The following is a 6,223-nucleotide window of genomic DNA, read 5'->3' on the forward strand; positions in this document are numbered from 1 at the left end:
CCCACGAGGTCTGGGATCCAGACAACCTACTCCATGCGCGACTCGCCCCGCGGAGACAAGATAAGGCTCTAAGAAGCCCACCCTTCGTGGCGCTGACCATACTCCCAGGGGTCTCCTTCAAATGTAGCGAGATCCATCCGGCGCCGCACCCCCCTCCCCTCGCCGCAGCCCTCCGCCGCCAGTGTTCTCTCTTCCCCAGCTCCCGGGAATTCTGATGCCTACTCTTAATATTATTTTTTGCCACCTCCTTACACTCATGTTACCAGGTTCCCCCTTAACATTCTCCAGTTCTGGGGGATTTAAAAATTCTTCTCCAGCACTTCATAATGAAAAAATTTCAGATAAACAGAAACATTGAAAGAATTATCCAGTGAATATTCATATACCCATCACCCAGATCTACGTTAATAGCTTACGACTCTTGCAGCCTCTCGCTTTCTCCACCTCTGTCCTTAGGCTCGTCGGTCCATCAAATGGTCTTATCTTTTGAAACACTTCAAACTTGGAATCTTCAGTAATCACTCCTGCAAAGCCCTTCTGTTAGCCTGTCGTTGGCTGCAGTTCAGTCTTAGAATACATTTTTAAAGGTAAAATTTACACACAGGGAAATAGATCTGAAATGTGCTTCCCTCTAGATGATTTTGGACACTACATGGAAGAGTTTTTTATTTTAATATTTATTTTATTGTGTATTAGGAGAAAAATAAGCCCCCGTTTTCCTTTTATAACAGTGACAGAAAGCGGCCTTTAGCAATGAATGTATTTAAATAAGCTGATAATTAACATAAAGGGCTCGGGGTAAAGGAGAGGAGAGGTCTTCCAAGATGCCGAGGCTGCGGCTCGAGGTGTCGTTGCCAGCGCTGTGGGCGCTTCTAAGAAGGGTGGTTTCAGCCGCCGAGCTCCGAGCAGCGGTGGAAACCTGGGGCGTCAAAAGGGGCTGGGCACCAGGCTAGATCGGGGGTTTGTGGTGAGGCCGGAATAGTGTACGTGTGTTGTATGTATTCAAATCATTATGCTTGTGGGCCCCCCACTCCAACTGACTGAGGCTGGGGATATCTCTGTGATCACAGCACGCAGCACAGGGCCAGGAACACCAAGAAGTGTTTCACGAGATCACGACTGTGCAAACGCTTTGTAAGCACTCTACAAAAAGAAGAGTTTACAACAATAGGAAGAATCTCGCGGCCCAGGGTCTCCCCTACTCAGCGCCGGAAGTCCAATAAGCCGCAGTGTTTGTTGATTGATAACCAGACCATCAGGCGGAAGTAGACCAGAGAGGCGTGGGTGGTGCAAGTAAGGCAGACTCCGGGGCGGGAACTTCGGTGTCCTGGGTCAGAAACTCTGCGGAGAAAAATGAAGCTGTGATTTTCTGAGCATGCGCACTGGGCCGCCGCAACAGCCTCATTATCCTACTCCCGGAAGCTGCTCGTAGGTGCCTCGTTAGCGCAGTAGGTAGCGCGTCAGTCTCATAATCTGAAGGTCGTGAGTTCGATCCTCACACGGGGCACAATACTTTTGCTCGCTCCGGTTTTTTTCACTCCTGCTAGAAAGATGGGTCTTGCTTGAGTAGACCCGCAAGCTCTGGACGTCCGTGCCACCGGCGTGCTGGCCTAGCCTCCCCGAAGTACCGAGTGCTGCCCTGCGGGCTCCAGCGTACTGGGCCCGGGTGGAGGACTGAAAGGGAGGCCAGGGCATGAAGATAAACGGTTGGGGGGCGGGTATCCACGTGAGGCAGACTAGCACGCCGTGGGCTGGGTACCGGATGAGCCCCTCGGGAAGATACCCACTCTCACCTCTAGCGCTACGAGTCCGGGTACCCAGGAGGTGCACTCACCCCGCCACCTCGCCCTGCACCAGGGATCCTGCCCTGGCCTTGAGCCCTGTTGGTGGCGGGGATGTGTACAGCCCAGGGTGGGGGAGCCCTGGGGCGCTCGCTATCCCGGAGGGCGCTGCGGACGCCGCTGGGTGCAAACCCCCTAATGGAGGCCTCTGGGGGAGTAGCTGGAACCCAAGTTTCCCGGCGAGGGTCCTGGTTATTGACACTTGGCTGCAAGGAAGGGTGGGTCTAGGAGACTGTGGGGGAAGTGGGTGGCACTGTGTTGAGAGGCCAGACCGCGCACGGGCGCTGAGCACCACGTGAGCAGGTCGGGCTGCAGAGCTGGGAAGTGGTCGGCTGTGATGGGGGTCTGGGAGAGGGCGGTGTTAGGGAGGTTGTTCAGGCAGCAGGTCATAACCTGACAGGGACTGTGCTGACGCTGCGTTTCCAACAGCTGCTGCGTCCTAATGTTCATCCATGAAGTTTCTGATAATTCAGTCATTCTGAACAGGTCAAATAGCAAAGTAAATTAAGATCTGATGTAATAGGGCTGAACCTGTGTACCCTATTGCAAGTTAATCACCTCAAGGATGTTGCCTATAATCTTAAATTATACACAATGGCCCATCTCTGGGAACCCTGCCTCCCAGGTAATGAGCATTGAGCTGAAATACCCTTGGTTAACTCCCAAGAAGTCTCCTGACCAGGCCCACCAGTGAGGAGTGTAGGCAGAAGAAGGGGCTTCACAGCCCCTTCTGAAGGCTAACCGGACCCGGAAATGTTTGGCTACACGCCCTCCCCCTTTAATATAAAGAAACCTGAATTCTAGCTCAGGTAAGATGGATCTTTGGAGTCCACCATCTTCTTGGCTTGGTGGCTTTCTGAATAAAGTCTCTGTTCCTTGTCCTAGCAACTCCTCTTTCCATTTATTGGCCTGACTTGCCTTGCCACTCATGGCTAGCTGACAGTTGGGGAATTTGGGGGTAAGGCCCTAGCAGCTGGCAAGACCATTTGTCCTGAGGCTCTTCTTTCAAAACTCCCCGAAGCCGCACTGGTTGTTCCAACGCTGGGCAGTTGGAGCAAGGAATCAATATTTGGGAGCAGACAGGCTCCAAACAGTAACCGTAAGTCTCTCTGAGGGTGTGTAGAGTTGGGAACTTTATTTCTTCTTTTGGGGCTTTTTCTCTGGAATAAGCCAATTTGTTTTGTCTTTGAGTGGGATACCCTGTTGGAGAGAGGAAAGAGTTGGACTTCTGCCTAATCTGTGAACCAGTTCATTTGTTTCTTTGGATGCTAGCCTTTATGTATGCAGTTTGTGTTTTGCTTGTCTTTAATTTTTTTTTTTTTTATTTTGCTGAGCAGGGGTCTTAGTTGGGGCACTCGGGATCTGTAGTAGCTGACCAGGGATGGAACCCCAGGCCCCTGCATTGGGAGCTCAGAGTCTTAGCTAGTGGATCACCAGGGGAAGTACCTGTCTTGGATTCTTTAATGTGTTTGTTTGGCTGGGCCAGGTTACAGCACTCAGGATCTTTGATCTTGCAGCATGTGGGATTCTTAGTTGCAACAAGCGGGATCTAGTTCCCTGACCAGGGATTGAACCCAGGCCCCATGCTTTGGTATTTGGACAGACTTTCCAAAAAAGATCAAATTCTAAATGAAGTTCATTTAGCCACTATCTGACTTTGAGGTTTTCCAAAGGATCCCTGGAACTCCTAAAATTATGTGTCTCTCCATCTCATAGAGAGGAATATTAAACTAATTAGGCTTATTTGGTGTGTTAAATCACATGGGAAGCATTGTCAGATAAGTGGTGGTAAAACTTCTTACTTTGTATTGTACAGGTAAACAATTATTATTTAATAATATACACATCTTAGGAATTATATGGAACTCCTATAGTTCTGGTGTATACTAGTAAATTATATCAGGCATAATTTTAGTAATTATCTTGCACAGTATGTCACAGCAGTAACCATGTTTCTTTTCAATTGCATTTCAATTTGGTTGATGCCAAAGCAAAACGGCATCCCTTAGGTGAGCAATTGCTATTTATGGTTCTGTGGTGGCTTTTGAAGGACTCTATAGCTGTTTTGTGAAGAAGCAGGGAAGAATGATGAAATCTTTTATGTGCAAGCATTTGTGCTATTACATCAGGGGAAGTAAGATAAAGGAAGGGAATGAAAAAGAGAGTGAGGATACGTTGCTTCAGACTAACTCTTCCAGGTGAGCTAGCTGTCCCAGCCGCTCTGGCCATTATGCCAATATATCTACCCCTTCTGGTGACTCAGCGGTAAAGAACCCACCTGCCAATGCAGGAGCCACGGGTTCAGTCCCTGAGTTAGGAAGAAACCCTGGAGAAGGAAATGACAGCCCAATCTAGTATTCTTGCCTGGAAAATCCATGGACAGAGGAGCCTGGTGGGCTACAGTCCCTGGGATCACAAAGAGTCAGATATGATTTAATGACTAAACAACAGCAATCTAACCCTTCCATCACCTTGTGTGCCTGTCCAGACTCAATTCCTGACCCTAGGGCTCTGGGGCTCAGGACTTCCCCTTCTAGGGATCAATTAGAAAAGCCTGTGTTAGTGTCTGGGGCAGGAACTTGGTCTGGTGTCGTCATCTAAGACCCAACAGGGCATCCAATTTAGGCCAAGAGCCATTCCCTGGGCAAGGCAATTTCCATTGCCGTTATCTCATATAGGGAGCTAAATACAGATGACTCTCCAGCTGCGTTTGTCAGATTTGTTTAGTTGGAAAGATCATGATCCTTCTTTATAGAGAGGATTCTCTACACTTGAAGCTACAGTATGCTTGAAACTAACATGATATTGTAAATCAACTATACTTCACTTTAAAAAACAGAAAAACAAGAGACTTTGAATCTAGTGATGAGTCTGTGTGTGTTAGTCATTCAGTCATATCTGACTTTGTGTGACCCTGTGGACTGTGTAGCCCACCAGGCTCCTTTGTTGGTGGATAAGAATTGACAGACAAGAATACTGCAGTGGGTTACCATTCCCTTCTCCAGGGGATCTTCCCAACCCAGGTATTGAACCTGCATTGCAGGCAGATTCTTTATCATCTGAGCCACTGGGGAAGTCCAACAATGAGTTCAGGTTTGGAAAATGGGCGACAGGCAAGGCTCTCCATTGTGGTGATGTAATCTAGCAAGACTCCATGGGGCCTTCCTGGGATAGACCTTTCCATGTCCTCTGCTTGCTGCTTTTTTTTTTTGTCATTTTGAAAGAATCATTTTCTCTGCTTTCTTCTTATTTGTAGAAAAACTTTAGCTTCCTAGACCTCCCCCAGTTCCAAAGAGTACATGTAATTGGAGAAAACGCAGAATTAAAGGAAAACAGTCAAGCGAGACAAATCATGGGTCCATTAAACAAATGTTATGACATTTAGCTCCGCATCAGAGGCCATAGATAACAATGAGTCAAAGTTTTTGAACTGTTTAGCAGATACTGAAAGCCCCAGCAAGTGGAAGAGTTAACTGTATGCTGCCCACAAGCATGTAAACCCCAGACAAGTTGGAACTAGAAAGTTGATGTTACTCCTGATTACCTCACCACCAACCAATCAGAATAATGTCCTGATTGATAAGAGGGTTGTGGGGTAAGCTGATTATATATCCCACAACCCTCTCCCTCATCCTGTCTTAAAAAGCCATTCCCTGAAAGCTACTGGGGGAGTTTAGGCCTTTAGAACATTAGCTGCCTAGACTCCTTGCCTGGTGCCTTGCAATAAACACTGTACTATCCCAGTGTGGATAGATTGACTGCATGCAGGCGAGTGGTGGACCCGATTTTGGTTCAGTAACAATGACTCAAATCTGGTTTTGGGCCACCAGATGTTAAGATTTCCTGTTAGATATATTAAGCAATATTTAGTAGGCTGCTTATCTGTTTCATTCTTGGGGAAAACATAATCTTTGATAGCCAAGAATCTCTTAATACTTCTTCTCTGCTGCCTGCAGCTATAAATGGTGATCTTGGTGGCTCAGACAGCAAAGAATCTGTCTGCAATGTGGGAGACCTGGGTTTGATCCCTGGGTTGGGAGGATGCCCTGGAAAAGGGAATGGCTACCCACTCCAGTATTCTGGCCTGGAGAACTCTATGGACAGAGGAGGCTGGTGGGCTATAGTCCATGGGGTCCCAAAGAATTAGACACAACTGAGTGACTAGCACTTGGCAGTTAAGCCACTATCACTTGGCCTCTGCTTCATGAATCCATCCCATCATCCCCACTGAAATTAGGAAGCATATCAATAGGCATCTTTTTAAAAAAATTAATGTTATTTTTGGCTCGCTGGGTCTTCGTTGCTGTGCACGGGCGTTTTCTAGTTGCAGCTAGTGGGGGCTGCTCTTCGTTGCCATGGGTTCTGGCTTCTTATTGTGGTGG

The 6,223-nt window shown here is 47.7% G+C and overlaps 1 non-coding gene across 1 annotated transcript; it reads left to right on the plus strand.

Annotated features, from left to right (window-relative positions):
• The first annotated feature begins 1,434 nt into the window (after positions 1 to 1,434).
• Positions 1,435 to 1,507, plus strand: TRNAM-CAU. The gene has a single exon. It is a non-coding gene; the product is annotated as a tRNA-Met (tRNA).
• Positions 1,508 to 6,223: the final 4,716 nt, after the last annotated feature.

This window comes from Oryx dammah, unplaced genomic scaffold (assembly GCF_014754425.2).
Source record: "Oryx dammah isolate SB20612 unplaced genomic scaffold, SCBI_Odam_1.1 HiC_scaffold_19, whole genome shotgun sequence".
NCBI classification, from domain to species: Eukaryota; Metazoa; Chordata; class Mammalia; order Artiodactyla; family Bovidae; genus Oryx; species Oryx dammah.